At 40.8% G+C, this 23065-nt stretch overlaps 1 protein-coding gene across 1 annotated transcript in view; it reads right to left on the bottom strand.

Moving 5' to 3' along the window:
• Window positions 1–21039, bottom strand: part of FAR2 (fatty acyl-CoA reductase 2) — a 150749-nt gene extending 129710 nt beyond the window's left edge. Inside the window, exon 1 of the mRNA XM_042992030.1 lies at window positions 20816–21039. The gene's annotated coding sequence lies outside the window, so the exon portion shown is untranslated. The remainder of the gene's footprint in view (window positions 1–20815) is intronic.
• Between the last annotated feature and the right edge of the window lie 2026 nt (window positions 21040–23065).

The raw sequence follows: 23065 nt of genomic DNA, 5'->3' as shown, positions 1-23065 counted from the left end.
TTCTCTGACCCTCCCCTGTTCATGCGTGCGCTCTCTCTCTCTCTCTCTCTCTCTCTTTCTCTCTGTCTCAAAAATAAATAAATGTTAAAAAAAAAATTTAAAGCAAGCATTCTTCTTAAGTAAGGTGAAGTATCAACACGGAAGAAGAAAGTGATGAAATAAAGCACCAAATTGTCAGAATAACTCATGAACTGTTTTTTGATTACAATATTTCTATGATAGCTCTGGACAGATTACTTGATTAGAAGATCTAGTGTAAATTACCTCTGGGAAAAGTTCAACCACAGTGGAAAGCTGATAGAGGGTGACAAGGGTAGCAACAGAAGAATGGAAAGAAAAACACAAAAGAAGGGTGTGTGTGTGAAGTTCATTTGTTGGCAAAATAGGGTGTTTGAGCATTGGCTGAATCTGAGAGGAATTACACAGAAATGAGAGAATGAAAGTAAGTGGAACTGAGGCTCTGGAGGAGTTCAGAGGGAATACAGTTGGTAAGAAAGATGGAGCAGTCAGCTCTGAACCCAGGAAGGTTATTCATCCTCTAAAAAGGAGGAGGGGCACCCGGCTGGCTCAGCCAGAGGAACATGCAACTCTTGATGTCCTGCCCATGAGTTCAAGCCCCACACACGGTGTAGAGATTACTTAAGAAAATGAAAAAGAAAGAAAGAAAGAAAGAAAGAAAGAAAGAAAGAAAGAAAGAAAGAAAAAGAAAAAGAGATAAGAGTGGAGGAGGAAGTAGATAAATTTCAGGTTGGAACAGAACCTGAGATAGATTTTTGGTTACTTCCCTTTTCTTTAAGGAGTAAGAGCCAAGATCATATTTTGTTACTTAAAGAGCCACAAGTAAAGGAAGGTGTTCCTGAAAAGGAGTAAATATTTGTAAACACTGTTTTAGATAAGAAAAGAAATAAACTAGAACTAGCAAAGAAGCTGAAAGTAGAAGTCCAGCTGAGGTTAAAGCTGGATTTGTACTATCCTTATTTAACACAAATACCTGGTTTTCTCCAGCAACACCTGACTGTCTGTGGTTGGAGCAGGGAAAGTGGAGTGTTGACAAGATCCACATGTGGGGGTTACAAACAATGGACTTGGGGGAAACAAATGGAAAACATGGGGGGGTATAAGAAACTGACAAAGGAATAAAGTAAGGGACCTAGGCTGCACAGAAAAGAAAGGAAGCCAGGAGGAAACTCACGTACTATAAAAATGTGTGTGTGTGTGTGTGTGTGTGTGTGTGTGTGTGTGGTATCAGCAGAGAGGAGTCAAAAAATGACTAGAGGTCTCCCTGCATTGGAATAGGAGCTTTGTTAGGAGAAAGAAAACAAGAGAGCTGGAAATAAAGAATGTCACTCTATGGGACTCGTGGGTGGCTCAGTCAGTTAAGAGCCCGACTTTGGCTCAGGTAATGATCTCAAGATCCATGAGTTTGAGCCCTGTGTCAGGTTCTGGGCTGACAGCTCAGAGTCTAGAGTCTGCTTCAGATTCTGTGTCTCCCTCTCTCTCTGCCCCTCCCCCACTCGTGCTCTGCCTCTCTCTCTCTCTCAAACAATAAACATTAAAAAAAATAAAAAAAATAAAAAAACCAATGTCACTCTACACGTGTGACGGTCACATTTAGATGCAGGAGTCTGGAACAATTTGGAAGCCTTAGGATTGGCCTTGGAAGTAGGTTTCTAAAAATACAGGGTTTAGTGCTTGAAACAAAAGCTAATGAAGATGTGAGGTCAAGGCACTAGAGTGTTGTGTGTCTTTCACATGGGTGTTGAACTTGAAGAGACTCTCAGAACTTGGAAAGGAAAGGACATGTGAGTTACATAGTTGCCAAATACCAGATAATGATCTGGAGGTGAAAGGTAATAGCAACAGGGACTGACAAAAGTTGCAGAAGTTGCAAAAGAGGAGAGGCTTTCTTTTGGTGACAATGTAGAGATCCACCTGAGCAATATGGAAAAGTGTGACAACCACTCACAGGGTGCTTCTGAGGCTCACATGAAGTAAGGAATTGTACAAGCATTCCAAGGAGTGTAAAATAGAATTTAAATACAAAGGATTACTATTACTATTATTATTATTATTATTTGTGTACAAAATTATGTATAGGTATTAGAGCCTGTACACACACACACACAAATTATCAGTCTTATATGCTATCAATACGGCTTTACTATTAACAGTAGCAACTCTTGTCATATCTTACACTTTATCTTAACAATTCTTGTAGAATTTCACGTGCACATTTTAGTATTTTTTCACAACCATCCTGGGAGGTAAATAGTGTAGATGTTATTATCCATAGATGTGGAACCTATGGAACAGAGATACTGAGTGATTTGGTTAAGGCCAAGTCCAGTGACAGAGCCAAGACTTAAATTTTGATAAAATAAACTGTAGTCTCCTAACTCCCATAGATAATGAGGAAAAAAGGCTTTCACCAGGTGTTCATTTGCTTCCTGCTTTCCCTACATAACAACATCTAGAACTCAGGTACACCTGATAACTCTTTTTTTTTTTAATTTTTTTTAATGTTTATTTATTTTTGAGAGGGACACAATGTGAGTGGGGGAGGGGCAGAGAGAGAAGGAGGCACAGAATCTGAAGCAGGCTCCAGGCTCTGAGCTGTCAGCACAGAGCCTGACACAAGGCTCAAACCCACGGACTGTGAGACAATGACCTAAGCTGAAGTCAGATGCTTAACCGACTGAGCCACCCAGGTGCTCCTGATAACTCTCTGTTCTATATTTCTTTCTCAACCATTGTAGATTAGAATATCAGAACTCTAGGAGCTCAAAGATTCTGAATTTGCAAGGACAATATCCTCAACAGTCAATTTCCTCTCCAAGGCTTCAAATATTTGCCTACCAGCATAATTATTTTGTAAACTGTCTCTTAGTAATAAAGACAAATCCATGATTCTGTTCCTGAGAAACTGACCATCAAAAATGAGTATAGAATCATTTTTCATTGATTTCCAGGAAAATCTGACGATACTCAATACAAACGTGTTTACACATTCAAACAATGGGTGTGTTTCAATACCAAAAGCATTCTTTAGACTCACCCTCAAAATAATTTTTTTAAAATAAGCTCTATATGCAACATGGGGCTTGAACTCACGTCCCTGAGATCAAGAGTTGCATGTTCTACTGACTGAGCCAGCCAGACACCCCTCCAAATAGATTTTTGAGTTGGAAGTGTCTCTCTTAACTAAAGTTATGCTTCAATAATGACTATATTTTTATATTAATGCTTCCCTAATGACTATATTTTAAACTGGCCCTATTGTCTTCATTTGCAAAATGTGTAATTCCCAGGGCTGATGTGATACAGTGTTTGTGAACTGCCTACCTGGCACAGTATCTTGACTTGTTAACCACTTAATAGTACAGGTGATTTTCATCAGCCATTATTTTTTAAAAATTTTTTTCAGTGTTTATTTATTTTTGAGAGAGCAAGAGAGACAGCGTGCGAACAGGGGAAGGGGCAGAGAGAGAGAGAGGGAGACACAGAATCCCAAGCAGGCTCTAGGCTTTGAGCTGTCAGCACAGAACCTGATGCAGGACTTGAACTCAAACTGCGAGATCATGACCTGAGCCAAAGTCGGACACTTAACCGACTGAGCCACCCAGGCTCCCTGTCAGTCATTATTTTTTATCCTGCATTTTATCATTAGAGTTTTTCCCTCCTTTGTGTAAATGGTGTCACCATGCTAACACCAACAAGAGGAAGGATCATTGCAACCTTGAGTCTGAAACCACAGTCTGAGGAGATGTTTCACAAACTACTTCATAAATGAAGCAGATAAGGAAGGATCTCTTTAAAGACACAAAAATCTCAATACAAAGAAAAAACATGAGGTAAATTCACCAACAGTAATAGTAAGAACATCTGTTCTTCAAAAAAACACCAGAAAGAATGTAAAAAAAAAAAAAAAAAAAAAAAAAGACAAGTCACAAACGAGGATGTACATCAGACCAACCCAATAACGTGAATCATGGTTAATGTATGGGTGACACTGGGCAACAGCCAATGAACAATTTTGTAAGGAACTGTAGCTAGTACTGCTTTTACTCAGGAAGGGCATGTTTCTTGTCTTCTTTTTGCTACTTCTCTAACATCTCTCTGCATCTTGGTTCACGCACAATTGGATCCTCATCGTACAGACACACTAATACTCATCAAAAGTCATGCAGTCAGAGCGTGGCTTCCCAACAGGCTCTGCCCCACTCCCCTGCTCCCCAGGGTTGGCTGGGGCTCCTTTTACCATCCTCTCTGCTCTCCTCTTTTCTGGGCCTCCCCCAAGACCACTCTTAGATGTCCTCAGCTCCTCTCACCCTCCCTGCAGGAGAAACCTGGTGTCTGGAATGCCGAGGGCCCTCAGAGGATGGATGGCCAGGACCCATACTACCCTCTGAAGGAGATGGACCCTAGGCCCACAGATGCCAAGGACCAGGCTGGGGAGGGATGGTAGGGCTTTGAGGAGAAAACAAGAGGGACAGGAAGCTAGCTTCAACCCAGGAACTTTGATGCTAAATTTCCCTTTCAAGAAGAAACCAAGGAGAGCAACGGAATTAAGCAAAATGGAAGTGGGCTGCAGCAATGAAAGTGAACACAACAGTACCTTATAGACAAATTACCCAACCAGAGCCTCATGATTATGTAAGCATAAAGATGGAAAAGAGGCCTAAACAGACATACTATGCAATGCCTAATTATCCTGACCAAATTAAACTTGGTGTAGTAGATTTTGAACCAGCCAAATAGCCTTAATAATAAAGAAAACATTTCTATGTTACCTTATTGTGTTGAGCACTATCCTTTGCACGTGACACATATGAAGTCATTTATTTCTCAGTATAGCCCCTTAGAAAGAATCTATTACCAGGCTGAACCATGAGGAATTGCCAACACTCAACCATTTTGACCTACAAATGGCGACTGTGTATAGTGCAGGCTGCATTTTGTCTGCATTTTACAGATGAAGGAACCTAGATGCAGAGCACTCAAGTAACTTGCTAAAAAGTATCCAACTATTTGGGTCAGGCAACCAGGTTCCTGTTTCTGTGGGTGTTATTAACGACCAAAATGCACTGCCTCTCCACCACACTGAATTAAAAAGACAGAGTGGTTTCTCCCAACAGAAAAATTCTATTTATGAATGGGTTTTCACATGCCAGTCTGTTCATGACATACCTACTTCTTTTGAAATGATATCACTGCTCACCCAATCATTCAGCTGGAAATCTCAAAATCAAATTTCTTTTTTTTTTTTTTCTCTACCACAAGAAGAAAAAAAACATATTTATTAAATCCATGTCAGCAAGAGCTGTAGAATCATAGGCCATGAGAGTTGGAAGGGACTTCACAGATAATCTAATCATGTTCTAAGGTAGACATAGTCACTGAGTGAGCAGGTAGCAGGAATATGATGAGAGTCTGATTCCTAATTTCTGGTCTTTTCTCTCTCTGCCTTAGCTTTTACATTGGACTATAGATGTGGTAGATAATACCTCTTTGTTTCTCCAGAGCCAGGACCAATTTAAAATATCTAACCCTTGTGTGTGACAATAACGGGACTCAACAAACACCTCTTCTGTACCAACCACTCTTCTAGATGGTTTACATGTATTAATTCATGAATTAGTTAAAGAACTCTGTGCAATTTTCTATTATAAACCACATCTTACAAATAGGAGACTGAAGCACAGAGAAATCAAAGCCTTTTACCTTAGATCACTAAGCTTGTAGACTAGCTCCAGAGGCCATGCCATATACACTTAGAGAAGAGATCACCTGGCCATATACCCTACCCTATCCTACGCTACCCTTCACTAGGCAAGGCTTAGACTTATGTCCTTTGGGAAGCAATTTCCAATTCTACCCCCCATTTCAGCCCAGGCTGAGGTGAAAGTCTGATCTGTTAAATTTGCAGAGCCCCCATTCAATACTGTTGTATATAACTGATGATTTGTCTTTCTCCACCTGATTGCAAACATCTTGAGGGAAGTATGTTTTACTACTCATAATATTCACAGGATTTGACATAACACTTGACAGTAATCACTAAATAAATACATTAGATGAATGCATGAAAGAATGAATGGCCACCTAATTAATCTTCCTGCCTTCAATTTCTCATTATTCCAGGGATCTTTCATCTTGAAGTGAGGAGGTAACTAGTGAGACATTTAGTGTGTAAGTTCAATGAAGACAGGTAGGGCCTTTATTTATCTTCCTTAATAACTGAAGATAAGCCTTTTGATTTTTGTTCCTTAAACTTTTGGTCATAAACTCATCACTCTATTAACATAGTAATTTTTTTATCCATATCTTAGACATGAGTTTGTTTTGAATTTTATACTTTGACTTTTGTGAAATAAACTAATTCATTTTATTTCACCTAACCCATTAGACAAGAAATTAGGTCAAAATATGCAGGTCAAGTAAGTGCTTTGACCCTAACCCATAGTCACATGGGCTTCAGAAGTTATTACACTGAGATGTGTTTTAACTGACTTTATGCTTAAATGTGTTAGTTCTGAGGTGTCCAAACTGTTGCTGTGTCCCCTGATTTGCAATCATTCGCAGAATTCGAGTAAATGGTACTGAGTCAATTGGATATCCAGATGGAAAATGCATTTTTATTTCTTGCATCATATAAAAAATTAATTCCAGGTGGATAGCAGATCTTAGTATGAAAGGCAAAACAATAAAGCATTTAGAAGAGAACATCTTTCTGATCTATGAGTAGGCAAAAAGCACTAACTACAGAAGAATAATACTAATAAACTGGACTCTATTAAAATTAAGAATTTGTGTTCATCAAAAGAAAAAATTAAGAGAGTGAAAAAGGAAGCCCCAGTTGGAAGAAGACATTCACAATACATATATCCAACAAGGAATTATGTCTAAAATATATAAAGTATATGCACACATAATTAAAAAGATGGACAAATGGGTGGGGAAAGACTTGAGTAATTCTCAAGGGAAGATATCCAAATGGCCAAAAAATATATAAAAAGATTCTCAGTCTTGTCAGTCGCCAAAGAAATACAAACAAATCCATGATGCTATACAACTACTCTCCCACCAAAATGGCTAAAATGAAAAGGACAGAAAATAAGAAGTGTTGATAAGGATATGAAACAATGGAATCTCTCTACTGCTTCTGGGAGTATAAAGTATACAACTAGCTTGGAAAATTCTTTGGCAGATTTCAGCAAAGTGCTCTATGTAAAGCAGTTCCATGCCCGGTATACCCAACAGAAATGTATATACATATTCAACAAAAGACATTCATAAGAATGTTCTTGGTAACACTATTGTTAAGAACCCCATAGTGGAAACTACACGTGTTCATCAGTAGTGGAACAAAACACGTACCCCAATGTGTACAGCAGTGCTATCAACAATAGCCAAATCATGGAAAGAGCCCAAATGTCCATCAACTGAAGAATGGATTAAGAAGATGTGGGGTGTGTGTGTGTGTGTGTGTGTGTGTGTGTGTGTATAATGGAATACTACTTGGTGATCAAAAAAGAATGAAACCTTGACATTTCCAATGTGGATGGAGCTAGAGAGTATTATGCTAAGTGAAATAAGTCAGGCAGAGAATGACAAATATCATATGATTTCACTCATGTGGAATTTAAGAAAGACAAAGATGAACATAGGGGAAGGGAAGAAAAAATAAGATAAAAGCAGAGGGGAAGCAAACTATAAGAGACTCTTAAATACAGAAAACAAACTGAGGTTGCTGGAGGGGGGGGCAGATGGGGGGATGAGCTAAATGGGTGATGGGCATTAAGGAGGGTACTTGTTGGGATGAGCACTGGGTGTTATGTGTAAGTGATAAATCATTGGGTTCTACCCCTGAAGCCAATACTATGCTGTATGTTAACTAACGAGTTAAAAAAAAATAAGTTAAAAAAATAAAAAATGAAAGTATTCAGCATTTAAAAAAATAGTGAAACAAATTGAAAGTGGTATATTCACAGTATGGAGTACTATATAGCAATGAGAATGAAGAATCTATAAATTCATACAATTTGGATAATTTTATAAACATAATGCTGAATGAAGAAGCCAGACACAAAAGAATGCAGCCATTTCCCAGCATACTCTTATTGATGCTAATTGTTCAGGACTGTGGGAAGCTAAACCATTGACTGGGGCTGGTTAGGAGAGAGAAGCAGGGAATTAAAACCTATGAGAAGTTTATATTTTACGCTGAAGATCTTTACTGAAAGATTTCACAAACTCCAAAGCTGTAACTGGTTACACACTGCTCAAAGAGTAGGGACACTAAAGTTTAAAGGCAGGTACTATAACTTGTTCATCATACATCTGCAGAGCTAAACACCCTGTCTGGTACATCACAGACTTTCCAAAATCATATGAATGTTGACTGAATGAAGGAATGAATGAATAAAATGGTCATGGGATTGGCGGTCATAAGATTTGGATACTGGTATACATTCATCCATTAAATGGATATGTGACAAGTCATTTGATGTCTTTGGGACTGGCTTTTCTTTTCTATAAAATGAGGGAAGTGGACTACATATAGAGAAGGTACTTGAACATTCAACAACTTAGTATAGTAGTATACTTAGGTAAGGCAAAGCTATTTGTTGTGCCCACTCTGTACAGAAGACAAGATAGTGAGGTATGTGGCGACATTCAGTATGTCTAGGAGTTCACGGAAGTCTAAATTCAGAAAGTTTCCCGCTGTCCTACAGAAACCGAGGCCTAAATTTACCAAACGTGCATCCTGTGATTTGTAACACACTCCGTGGCTCTTGCATAACTGTTGCTTCAGGCAGGACCGCATGAAATAGCAGGAGGAAAAGAAGGGAGAGACAAGGTCAGAATTCTACTAGGGAGAGAGTTTTGACAAGTACAATGGCTCATCTGGATGAAAAATTAACTCTTTCAAACCATCAGAGATACCCGTGATTTGAAACTACTTCCGGAAGTAAATCTTAAGGCTCTCCAAGTCTTGTGGTAAGAGAACAAGTGCCCATCTTTTAGATCTTCTGCTCATATTCAGGGCAGATAGGTCCTGAAGGTCTTGTATAAACAAAACTCAACTGAAATACGATTCAATTCAGAATGAGACAACAGTTACAGTGTAAAAGAAATGAAAATACACAGACTGACATGAAATTGATTTCATTAATGTTTACCAGGATATTATTTATATATTTGTTTCATATGAAATTAAGTGGCAATTTCTCTTAAGTTTTTGATAAGTGGCTCTATTTTTATTAAATGAATACTGTCCATCTTGAAGATGATTTTATTACTGAAAAAAACTATGCTGTTACTACCCACACATCTTTTTTTAATGTTTATTTTTGAGAGAGAGAGTGCACATGCACATGAGTGGGGGAGGGGCGGAGAGTGAGGGGGGGGGGGCAGAGGATCCAAAACGGGCTCCGTGCTGTCAGCACAGAGCCCGATGTCGGGCTTGAACTCATGAACCGTAAGATCATGACCTGAGCCAAAGTCGGATGCTTAACTGACTGAGCCACTCAGGCGCCCCACACATCTTTTAATTTTAAAATCCTTTCTTGAAAATAGTAAGCAAAAACCTTCAATACGCGCACTCACACTGAATTGTTACACACAGCTGCTTTTGTTCAGTTTATCACATTCTTCTGGGCAGATTCTTCCAGTTTCTTGACAATATTGTGCATTGGCATATCTAATTCTTCTGCTTAAGTGGTTTCAAATATGTTGAGACCAGACACATAATTTAATGGTCTTCCTAATTTCCAACTATCCTGCCCTCAAGGATGCCAGGTTGCGTGATTTTTGTGGGATATGTCCTCTCACTGACCTGTGATAAATAAAGCATCATTTTTGTGAAATGATCTAAAATGTGCAATGTTTTCACAATGACTTTTTCTCATTTCTTGGCTCAGGAAATATTATTCTTGCCTCCTGTGGTCATCCTGTTATTCACCAGCAAATATTACTGACCCAACAACTCCTCAGCTGAGGGATAGAAGAGGCCGTAGTTTTTGTCCCTTCCACACAGATTCACAGGGAAGTGTCTGCTTTCCCTTCCTCACCTCAAATGTATGCTTCAAGGCTTTGGGACATCTCTGGAGGGGACTGGGAAGTTAAAATACCTTAAAAACAAACAAGCAAAAAAACATATGTCCAGAGGCCACAGGGAACACCTGTTGTAGGCTACAGCTTGGAAATGGTTTTGCTGGACTGCAGGAGTTAAGGATACAAACTTATCAAGGACTTTTTAAATAAATCATGACTAAAACAAGAAACGCGTGCTATTCTTAGTGTTTGATAATTATAGTAAGAACAATTTTTTTCACAGTCTACTGAATCACATTGTTGATCACACAAAAAAATATATACAGTAAAACCTTGGCTTGCGAGCATAATTTGTTCTGGAATCACTCTTGTAATCTAAAGCAGTTGTATATCAAAGCAAATTTCCCCGTAAGAAATAATGGAAACTCAGATGATTCATTCTGCAACCCAAAAAATATTCATATAAAAGTGATTACAATACTATAATATAATACAAAATATAAATAAAAATAAATTAACCTGCAGTTCCCTTTGAAAACCTTCATGGCTGGTGTGAGGAAGACGAGAGAGGAGGGTTATTGTGTAGGATGACTTTCACAATTACTAATGGAATCACTGCTATCTACTGGCCCAAATGGAATCCTTTTCTTTTCATTCAACTTTAACAAGGAGAGTATCCAATGACCAAGAATGAAGCAAAGCATTCTGAAGCTTACTCTTGTGTGGAAAAGCAAAGGACTGTCCATCGGTGCTTTGAAGTGAAAAAAATTCACTAGTGCCAGTTGTGGGCACCTTCCAACATTCTGAAAAGTCACTGATTTCTGCCAAACATGTGGCCTGAGATGAGCACGAAAGATGATTATCCACAATCGCACAGACAGAAAAAGAGAGAGAGAGAGAGAGACAGTGAGAGAGAAAAAGAGAGAGAAGAACCACCAGCTTAGTTGTGATCATGTGACATTTGGCATCATGTACTACTCGTATTGTAAGACGTCACTCACTTATCAAGATAAAATTTATTAGAAATATTTGCTTGTCTTGCGGAACACTTGCAGAACAAGTTACTGGCAAGCCAAGGTTTTACTGTAATATTCTTTGCATTGGTATAGGTGTTAAGTAAAAAAAAAAAAAAAAAAAAAAAAAAAAAAAAAAAAAAAAGCCTACTGAATGAAGATGTTACCTGAAATCAATTCTTTTTTTTTTTAAGGTAGGCCTCTGAGTTAGTCATTATGCAATCTCCTGATCAGTGTACTTGGCAAGGAGTCCCATATTTCATATTGATTCCCACTACATACATGCACCTGGAAGGATTTCATGATAGCAATGATAACTCTAAGCACCAAGCTTCAAGAACCCTATCTTCTGGTTCTATATCCCATGGAAGAACTTGGATCAGTTGCTCACACATTTTGTACCTGAGCTGTGCTGGTTATATATGAAGCACATAGGATGCTCATGCTAAAAATCCTGATTCAATAAAAGTAAGATGGGGACAATAAAATGTGTATTTTCGTTACCCCTAAGTTAAGACTATCACCCTTAAACCATAAATATTTGGGGCACCTAGGTGGCTTAATTGGTTGAGCAACTGACTTCGCCTCAGGTCATGATCTTGCAGTTCATGAGTTCAAGCCCCGCATTGCACTCTGTGCTGCCTGAAGCCTGCTTCAGATTCTGTGTGTGTCTCTCTCTGCCCCTCCCCACTTGTACTCTGTCTCTCTCTCTCTGTCAAAAATAAACATTAAAAAAATTTAAAAACATCAATATTTACAAAAAAGATTACATAAATAAAAAATAGATTTGCTTCATTATTGAAATAAAAATTGAAGGTGACACCTTACAGTAAGTCCATGCTCATAGGTAGCAGATTTCAACAACTAATTAATATTAGAGTTAATTACCCTATCTCTTCAGGTTCTAGTTATGTCTATCTGAGTGCCCATCCTTTATCTAGCAGTTCAAATGTTTGAGTAACTCTCAAAAATGATTACCTTCAACACTATCTTCTGCTCCTCACATTGGCATGTAACATTAGCTACACTAATTACGGACAATAAATAGCACTGTCAAGACTCCAATGGCAATAATGATTGAGGAGCTTCTAGGAAATCTATTTACAACTTATAGACAATGTTTGACTCTCCTCAAAATTCCTAGGTTGAAATCTACTCTCCAGTATGATGGTCTTTGGAGGTGGGACCTCTAGGAGGTGATCAAGTTGTGAGGGTGGAATCCGCACAAATGGGATTAATATCCATATACAAGAGATGCCAGAGAACTCCCCTGTGCCTTCCACTATGTGAAGTTACAATTAAAAGATGGGCATCTATAAACAATGGAACAGGATAGGGAGCCCAGAAATAACCCATGTTTATATGGTCAATTAATCTACAACAAAAGAGGTAAAAATATACAATGGAGAAAAGATCATCTCTTTGCTAACTGGTGTTGGGAAAACTGGATATGCAAAAGAATGAAACTGAACCATTTTCTCACACCATAGACAAAAATAACCTCAAAATGGAGTAAAGACCTAATATGAGACCTGAAACCATAAAATGTCTAGAAGAAAATGTAGGCATTAATATCTTGGATATCAGCCTTAGCAACATTTTTCTGGATAGATCTCCTCAGGATGGGAAAGAATAGCAAAAAATTAAACTATTGGAACTACACAAACCAAAAACCTTGGTGCATTGAAGGAAACCATTAAAAAAAAAAGCAACCTACTGAATGGGAGAAGATATTCACAAATGATATATTTAATGAGAAGTTAAGATTCAAAATATAGAAAGAAATTATACGATTCAACACCAAAACAACAACAACAACAAGAACAAAAACCCAAGTAAACTCAAAAAATGGGTAGAGGACCCAAACAAATATTTTCCAAAGAAGATATATAGATCACCAACAGACATATGAAAAGATGGTCAACATCACTAATCATCAGGGAAATGCAAATGAAAACCACAAGAAATACCATCTCACACCATTCAGAATGTCTAGTATCAAAAACACAAGAAATAAAAAGAACTTTTGCGCACGATTGATGCAAAAGTGCAGCCATTGCACTGGTGCAGCCACTGTGGAAAAATGTATGGCAGGTTCTCAAACAATTAAAAAGAGAAATACCATATGATCCAGCAATTCAACTACTGTTTTGGTTTTTTTTTTGTTTGTTTGTTTGTTTGTTTTTTTAACGTTTATTTCTTTTTGAGACAGAGAGAGACAGAGCATGAACAGGGGAGGGGCAGAGAGAGAGGGAGACACAGAATCTGAAACAGGCTCCAGGCTCTGAGCGGTCAGCACAGAGCCCGACGTGGGGCTCGAACTCACAGACCGTGAGATCATGACCTGAGCCAAAGTTGGACGCTTAACTGACCGAGCCACCCAGGCGCCCCATCAACTACTGTTTACCCAAAGAAAATGAAAACACTAATTCAACCACACAAAAAAAAAAAACAACAACAACGAAATCTCGCCTTTTGTAACAATGTGGATGGACCTAGAGGATATCATGCCAAGTGAAATAAGTCAGACAAAGAAAGCCAAACTGTATGTGAAATCTAAAAAAGAAACAAACAAAAAAACAGAAAAAGACTCATAAATATAGAGAACAACTGGTGGTTGCCAAAGGGGAGGAAGGTGGGGATGGGCAAAATAAAGGAAGGGGATTAAGAGGTACAAATTTCTAGTTACAAAATAAGTCACAAGCATGAAAAGTACAGCATCAGGAATATAGCCAATAATATTGTAATAATGTTGCATGTGACAGATGGTAACTACATTTATTGTGGTAAACATTGTGTAATGTATAGACTTGTGGAATTACTATGTTGTACACCTGAAACTAATACGTTGTATTGTATGTCAACTATACTTCAATAATAAATTATTTTTAATTTTTTTTAACATTTATTCATTTTCGAGAGACAGAGAGAGAGAGACAGAGAGAGAGAGAGAGAGAGAGAGAGAGAGGCATGGAGCTCAATTGGGGGTGGGCAGAGAGAGAGGGAGACAGAATCCAAAGCAGGCTCCAGGCTCTGAGCTGCCAGCACAGAGCCCAAAGTGGGGCTAGAACCCACAAACCATGAGATATGACCTGAGCCGAAATCAGTTTCTTAACCAACTGAGCCACACAGGTGCCCCTAAATTTTTTTTTTATAAAGAGAGAAAAAGGACTCCAGAGAACTCCCTTTCCCTTCCACCATGTGAGGTTACAGTGAAAAGATGGGTATCTATAAACAATGGAACAGGTTAGGGAGCCCAGACCATACTGATACGGTCAACTAATCTATGACAAAAGAGGCAAGAACATACAATGGGGGAAAGATTTGATTAATGGTGTTGGCAAAACTGGACAGCTACATGCAAAAGAATGAAACTGACCACTTTATTACACCATACACAAAAATAATCTCAAAATGGACTAAACACCTAAAGTGAGACCCAAAACCATAAAACTCCTAGAAGAAAACACAGGCAGTAATCTCTTGGATCATCTATGAACATTGGTGCAGCCACTGTGTAAAAGAGCATCTATGAACCCAGGAACTCTCCCAGACACCAAAACTGTTAGAAATAAATTTCTGTTTTTATAAACCACCCAGTCTATGGTACTTTGCTATAGCAGCCTCAGCTAACACTATCCCCTAAAATATAAAACAAATGAAAAACAAATCGATTAAAACTGTGCGATTAAAATTGTGGCCAGTGAGTTTAATAACCTAGAACCCAGGGGTTGTTGGCATTTCCTGTAAAGGGGTAGATGTATTAGGCTTTGCTGGTCACAACTACTCACTGGGTAGAACACTAAAGCTCTTAAGATAGTATGATGATAGATAGATGACACTGGCTATTTTCCAATAAAACTTTATTTACGGACACTGAAATTTGGTTTTCATATAATTTTCTCGTGCCACAGAACATTATTCTCATGATTTTTTTTCCAACCACTTAAAAATATTAAAACCATTCTTAGTTCAAGGGATACACAAAAACAGGGAGGGGCCAGATTTGGCCCTCAGGCCATAGTTTGCCCACCCCTGGGCTAGAGGACCGAATGGATGAAGCCATGGTCAGAGCCCACAGCTGTGTGAACCTGTTTATCCTGTTCTGTTCTTTTGGTTGCACTGTTCTTTGGTCATAAATTGCATTCCTGTCTCCAACCCACCACCATGCAAATGCACTGGGGAGAAGGAGAGAAGATATATGAGATTCATTGCAAAATAATTGCTCCTACAGACACCCTATGTATTCTCATTGTATTGTCCTGTAAGAGATACATTATGAACATCAAGTAAGGCCCAGACCTGCCATGGAACAAGAGAGGCCCTGTGAAGTCCTCCCCACTACTTATGTTTAAGGTTCCTCCTGTGTAAATCTAGACTTGACAGAACATATTTCAGGGAGGTCTGAAAATAGAAATGAAATCATGAAAGTAGAAATTTAAATCAATCAATCAGTCAATAAATTAAAGCTTCTTTTTAATCAGACTGTAAAACTTGCTTATGAATATCTCTTTATCTCTTATCCATAGAGCAGAATGGTTTCATCATCAACTTACAGCCTGCTAACAGAGTCCATTCTAGTCTCCCACTTTCTTCCAGCTGAGGGGCATGAAAGGGATGAGAGAAGTTGATGGTGAATAGAGGGATGTAAATATTAAAAGGTTTAATCTATTAATATAGGGCAGCATTTCCCAAAGCACGTTATGCTAAATGCTGACTCTGTCAGATGTTCTAACAAAAAAGCATTTTGAGGTCAAATAAGTTTAGGAAATGTGACATAAAATACCCCTTCTTTCTTGATTCTTAATGCGCTAATTAGTAAATTAAAGGCTCTGAGGATTCCTGCAATAAGACAGTTTACCTAGGTTAAATCAAGTGTTTCTCAAATTTAAATGACCAGGAAAGCTTTTTTTTTTCTTCACGTAACTGTTATTAATATCCCAAAACACTAATGATCCACAGACTACATTTTGGGAAACACCAATATAAACAAGGGGGAAGATGGAAAGGTTTTCAGAATTATGAATTATGTTTTAGAACCAATCACTTTGGTAAGGATTAGACTTTTCTCTCCTTATTTTTGTCATGGTAGGAAATGGCCCCGTGTTCCATTCATGTGCTCAAACCAGCAAAACAGGAGCCATATTTGTTGCTGCAGTAACTTTTTAAGAAATGATACAATATGTGATGGCTTAAAAATAAGCCCTACAGTAGAAATGATAGTATAAAAAGCAAAAGTATCTCCCTCCTCTCTCTCACTTCTACCCCAGTAGCTGGTATATTTCCCAGAGGTACTAAGCAAGGTTACCAGCTTTCACTTCATTTTTCAGTTCTTCTAGCAACTCTAAATCATATGTCCATGAGTCTACTGGTTTGGATTACAAACATCCAGCAGCATCTACTGAAATAATTCATTCTCCCACTTCTTTCTGCCTCACGCACCTCTCATATCCAATCTATCAGCAAGCTGTATCAATTCTACCTTCAGAATAGATCTCAAGTCTGCCCACTTCTCTCTACCTTCTCCGTCAGTACTGTTTCTGGCACTCTGCCCTAACTGGTCTTCCTTCTTCCAATTCTTTTTCTTTCTTGTCCTTTGTCCATATTGTACCCATAAAGATCTCTTAAAGTGTAAATTACATAGTCTCTGACTCCAAAGTCTTCATGGCTTCCCACCAAAATAAAATTCAAAATCAATGTCAAGATCTGTGAGGTTTTCCATGATCAAGCTCTTGCCTACCTCACCATACTCCTGTCCAGCTTCACAGCAATTTCTCCCCAAACTCCAGCCATGCTTCCTTTCTGTTCCCTGAATACTTCCAGCCTTTTCCTCTCCTTGCAGCCTTCCCATTGCTACTTCCTCTGCCCAGATTGCTTTTCCTTCCTTTACTTTATTCCCAAGCCAATCCCTATGCTTCTTTCAAGTATCAATTTAAGTCTTTCATCGTCTAACAGACCTTTCCAGAACACCAAGTCTGAGCCAGCCTGTTTTTTTTTTTTTAATAGCACTCTGTTCTTCTTCATACTACTTCCAACAATTTGTTATTATGTTTCCTTTTTTAAATGTCTATAAGTTATACAAGATGTCTGCTTTATTCAACACTAAATACAGAAAAATTGACCGTGTGTCTGGTCACAGAGGAGGCTTAATAATTATTTATTACATGAATGAAGCCAACCACTGGAAAGTTCCCTTACAGTTTTATCTCCTGCCTTTTCCTTACATAAAACTTTAGCTCCATCCAGATTTTCATTTTGTGCACACCAATCAGCCAGAAGACTCCTTCGTTCACCTCTGGAGCAGAGCTTTAAGGAACATCTCATGTAACCTTCCTCTTAAGCTTCACTAATGCATTTTACTCTTGGGAACTCACTGCACTTACTATCTGCACCATTCATTTGGTGTCTACTCTTCTATTGCCTTGTAACAACTCACCTACTACTGTTAATTAACACCTTATATTGACATATTTTGTCTTGCCAATGATGTCGTGTCTATCGAGTATAGGACCTAGTACTAAAGCTAAAGTACACAGCATGACTCTGCACAGAGTAGTTGTATGAAAGGAGTCTCCAACCACCCCATTTAGTGCCCCCATTTTAAGACTTTGATATGGGGATTTGACTCATTTCCTTTCACTGTTTTCTTCCTCAACACTTTGGTGTGTGTTGTCATCATACTGGGAATGAAAGCTGGGGTAAAGAGAAGATCTGAGATGAGAGAAGTAGTTAAGGGAGGAGAGTGAGGACAGAGAACTTGCCAAAAGTTTCTCAGTTTCTTCCCTCGTGTTAAAGGAGGTGAAGGACTGGGTGTACTTTAAACTGCTAGGCTATGTCCTAGAGTATTTTCAAAATGACTTGTTCGAGATTTGAAAATGTGGATTTTTAGAACTTAAGTGTCAATCATTGACTCAGTTACACATTGTTAAATTTTTGGATGGATTAGACTCAAACATCATATTTAATTCAGGAAGTATCTTTGGAATCCAAGAAGTTATTCTGCACTTATACTTGTCAATTCCAATCTTGTCCAAATAATGGTTTTTAAGGAACATTTAAAATACTGAATACCTTAGCTACTTTTTATTTTTCCCCACTAAAATATAAGGATTATTATAAAAGTCCTGCAACGTTTTTAATGTACTTAATCAACTTTCCTCAAGCTACTTCTGAAACAAGGAGTAGAAGTCAAGGCTTTGTTAGTATAAAATTGTTCAAGGGAAGCAGATGCTTTTACAATTATTACCTCTTCACCTAGTGTATCTTCAGAACTACTTTTTAAGAGGAAGAGTAGCAGATATTGCCTGCTATCTTTATTCAATCAGTAAGGAAACTGCGCATGAGGAAGAGGGGCTGAACGATACAGGTACATAGCAGCTAAAGTCCAAGTTTGTGTTGGAGAATTCACCTGAAATGTAGGATTACTATGACATAACTTATGCAGTAAATTCTAGAACAGGATTGTTATGCTGGGATCAGGGCTGGCCACAGAATTTGCAGGATATATAGTATAAAATGAAAATTTGGAGCTCCTTGTTTGAAAATTATTAAGAGAGCTGACAGTGACAGCAGAACTTTAAAACTAGTGCGGGGCCCTTCTGAGTTCAGAGCCCCATGTGACTGAGCGGTTTGTTTCCATGAAGCTGGCCCTGCCCAAAGTCTGTGAACGGCTAACATCTGGTTGGGTATCAAGGAGGCTGTGAACTCCTGAAACCATAGGCAGAATTCCGTGTTAATGTGCATATGTTTGTGTTTCATACCCCATAGCTTTTTATCAGATTCTCAAAGTGCTCTGTTAACAAAAGCATTAAGAATGCCTCTTCAGGAGTAAAAAAAAAAAAAAAAAAAAAAAATGTTCTCACAGAGCCCAGAGTGTCAGGGAACACCATGCTCCTGGTCACTGTTCATGATCCTTCTGGAGACTGTGCTTGTGAATGAGTGAGTTTTCATGGCTGCACTGGAGTTAAGAGAAAAACAAAGAATTCTTAAGGCTGCCCAGATGTTGCCAGACATACACTCAAAACACATCTTCAGATGACAGGAAAGCAAATGGTGAGATGTTCAAGACGACCATATTCTTCATAAACCCCAACATGATACCCAAACCTGAGCTATTTCATTGATTTTTCACCTGTTTAAAGAAAGCTTCTCCCTCTTCTGTAATTAGATGTCATGTCCCTCCTTTAAATAAAGGAGAAATGCTTCATGGTAAGATTTACCAACTTATGGTGATTTATATTACCTATATTTTATGGATAATTACAACCCAATGTTAGAAACTGGGGTAAGGTAGGAATTTGTTAATAAGGCAGGTGCAGGAAATGCCCTCAAAACAGAAAAAGAGTCCTATAAAGAAGACCAGAGTCCTGGGAAAACACTACAGATGAAATATTTCAACACCTGAGTCTGGCTGGTAAAACCCCACGGCCATCTACCGGAAGTCTCATGCACAAAGATCCCTAAATGCGGGTTTTGCTGAAAAACCTGCTCTTGCAATTCGAGTGGCTGACTTAAAATTTTATTTAGTCCCTTTGCCGTTTCAGACTAAACGTGCTCTTTAGCCAAATCATATAAATGGAGGTAGAGAGATGAATAATTGAAACCACAGGGTAATTCTCAAATTTCTTTTCCCACAGTGTCAAACTTCTCTTGATGCAGCATCTATAAGAAGAAAAGTACGAGTAACTTAAGTTTCCTGGTCAGTCAGCTGTCCCCACTCTGCCTTTGCTCACGGTACAATGGGGCACGCCACATGACTCAACCAGCCGCTAAAGCCCTCGCATATCCTTGGAGGACCTGGTAGCTCACACGAGGTATCTCATCCATCAAAGAGTAACTGTTCATAATCCTACCCAACCCAAAAGGTGAAAGAGTAGGAAGCTGGTAGATAGATGGGATGCTTTCCTACGGTTTCTAGGACTAAGCTGGTTAATCCTTTTAATTGAATGAAATTGCCCCGAGGGTTCTCTTCCTCGCCAGAGATGTGAGTAGCCTTCCCAGCCTTCCCGCAAGCCATCTACTCCAGTTGGAGTCTCCTGGTACCTGCTCTGCTCCCCTGCTCTTTCCAAGACGCGCAGGCCACAGGGAGAGGAGGCAAACTTCCAACAGCGGCAGACCCCACCCTAGACGCCCCTGAGCACTTCGGCCTGGGGCTCCCGGCCTCGGCGAGGCGGGAGTGGGAGTGAGAGTGAGAGTGGGAGTGGGAGTGGGAGTGGGAGGGTCCGGACGCGCGGCCAGGGATGGGGCTCAGGGCGAGCGAGCACGCGCTGCAGGGTCGGGAAGCGCGCCGGCTGTCTGCGGCGCCCGAAGGACCGCGGACAGGGAGCAGTTCCACACGTGGCCTGGAGTCACCGCGCTCTCTTCAGGAATAGCCCCAGGGGCCAAGGAGGCCGCCGCCAGACCGGGCCAGGCGCCTCTCTCCCTCCATCCTGGCTGCCGGGCGCGGCTCCCAGGTTAACCCTCTCGGGCCCTGCCTGGCCCGCCGCCGCTGCCACCCTCTGCGCGCTCCACCTCGGCGGGCAGTAAGCGCCGGCTGACGGCGGGGGGTGGCGGTTGCCAGGGGGCAGAGCCTCCCAAGCCTCTTCCTCCGTCCTCCGGGCCGCACGCCCACCCTCCCTCGGGGCCCTTAGGGATCCGCCCCCCCCCCCCCCCGCCCTGCGCCCGCGCCTGCCCCCGGGGCTGCCCCCAGCCCGGCGTGGCCTCCGCGGCGTGGGCTCGGCGAGCGCTGGGCTGCGACCCCGGCGTACCTGCTCCTCCGACGCGGTGGGGTTCAACTAGTGGTCCTGTAAATCCCAGTCCTTCCCCGAGGCCCCGGCAGGTACTCCCGCCGCAGGGAGAGCGCTCTCCTCGTTGGGCTCCCAAACGTGACACTCTGTATATCCGGCTCGGAGACTGGGTGTGGGGCGGGAGGAAACTACCCTCCCTCCGACCTTCCCGGTTGCAGCCGCGGCCTCCGCGTGGGGCGCGGTAGCGGCGGCAGCCAGAGCCCGGGGCGGGAGGAGGGCGCGCGGCTGGCGAGGGCCTTTACAGGCCTCCGGGAGACGGCATCGTGCGCGCAGGCCCGCCCCGCGGCTTCCATTCATTCAGCACCCAGCACAGCCGCTCGCTATTACTCCCGGGCTTTTTTTTTTTTTTTTTTTTTTTTTTTTTTTTTCCTCCTTCATTTTTTTTTCTTTAATCTGTGGGTGAGGGTAAAGGGAGCTAGAAAGGCGCCCCTCTCTGGTCTGCAAAAGAAGAGCTCCCACACCTTGAGAAAGAAAGAGGAGGAGGGAAGGAGGGGGGAAAAGAGAGACCCAGAAAGTCTAAGGTTTTGGTCTGAACGCTTGGAGGACACACCTTTCCCCATCCACCCTAGTAGAAAAAGACAGACTCAAATCCGAGTTCACTGAGGTTCTGGGTACCACACACTCCGTGGGAGGGATGTTCTTGTATCTGCTCCAGACTCTGCGGAGGCGCCCTGCAATGACCGACCAGCGCAGTGTCCTAAAAATCCAGGAGGGGTGGAGGCACGCTTTACTCATACCCAGGGTTTGGAGGGCAGACATCAGGCTCTGCCTGCGTAGGGTGCGAGTGGGAGTGGGCAGGTGGAGAGGAGACTAGAAAGGACCCGAGATGCGGGCTGCGGGAACAGCTGTGCGCCAGCTTTGCTCAGCAGCGCTTCAACAGATTAAAGGAGAGAGAGAGAGAGAGAGAGAGAGAGAGAGAGAGAGAGAGAGAGAAAGACAGAAAGACGTTTTGCTTCTTAGCCTGGTAGCTTTTTGCAGATACGGTTTGGTCATTGTTAACAGTTAAACGGAAAAACTGGATCCGTTGTCAGGGAATACTTGTAGAGGGATGGACACGCAGGGGAGTCAGCCGTCCTCAGCGAGGAAGTGCTGAACGCAGGCCAACGCCCAACCTACTTCCTCGAACAAGGTGGAAGGTAACTTCCCAAATAAATATGGTGTGTTAAGAGGAGCCAAAAAGGAATAGTGCCCCGGAAGCTGTCTTCACATATCCTCATTCCAACAGTCGACATACAAATAAATAAAATTTAATTCATGAAGGTTGGAATTAATGAAATGAGTGATTTCTTGCATTAAAAAGAATTCACTTCCCATCTTGAATCCTCTTCCACTGGGCTCTCTTTGATTAAATATGGCAAGCAAAGTGTGTAGCCTAAAGACACTCTGACTAATTTCCTCTGGTGACTGCCTGCAAGTAAGAGAAAAAGAAAAAGTTAGGACCAAGTAAATACACTGTTACCCCTTCCCCCACTGTAGAATACATCTGAATGTGTTCTAAAAACCTGTATGACAGTACTTGAAATGATACTGTCAAATGATGGTGAGAATATGTTGAAATCCCTTATCACACAGCAGATAGAAGGTAAATTATTACAACTTTTTGGAAAGCAATTTTGCAATACATTTCCAAGGCATAAAATGTTTTGTCACTCAAAATGTTCTTATTGTTCTGAACCTTGTGATAAAGGAGTGCCATTTCTTAGAATATGTCCCAAGGAAATTGTGGTAGACTCTGGGTCTAAAGTTGTCTCTTGTCTAGCAAGAGAGCGGCACACAGGATGAGAAACGAGAAATGGTTGATGTCCCGGACAAGACAAGAGCCTGGAACAAGGGGCCTTGCCCCATTTTTATTAGGATCAGAAGGCTTACAAACATGGTGATGGACGTGCACAAAGAGACAATGAATCTGTGAACATTCACTTGGGGATGCGAGGGAAAGGGGGGTCTTGAAGATATTTGGGGTTAGGGCTTTGGGTTAATTACAAAACAAAATCTGGGTGCCAGGCAGTTGGGAGGAAGGTTGTTTACAGCGAACATGAGGCAGCACCTCTGTTTATCTTAGCTAGCCTAGGGGGATGAGGCAGATAGGGGAAATAGCCTTAGAGTTGACAAGGCACCTTTTCTTTTGTTAACCATCTCTACTCTGGGCTGCTTCGCCTGCTGCACAGAGGTCCATAGTCCAATTCGCCAATTTACCTAACCTGGCCCTAT

The sequence above is a fragment of the Panthera tigris genome, chromosome B4 (assembly GCF_018350195.1).
Source record: "Panthera tigris isolate Pti1 chromosome B4, P.tigris_Pti1_mat1.1, whole genome shotgun sequence".
NCBI classification, from domain to species: domain Eukaryota; kingdom Metazoa; phylum Chordata; class Mammalia; order Carnivora; family Felidae; genus Panthera; species Panthera tigris.
The sequence above is the reverse complement of the archived record's forward strand: the minus strand, read 5'-3'. Positions and strand labels throughout refer to the sequence as shown.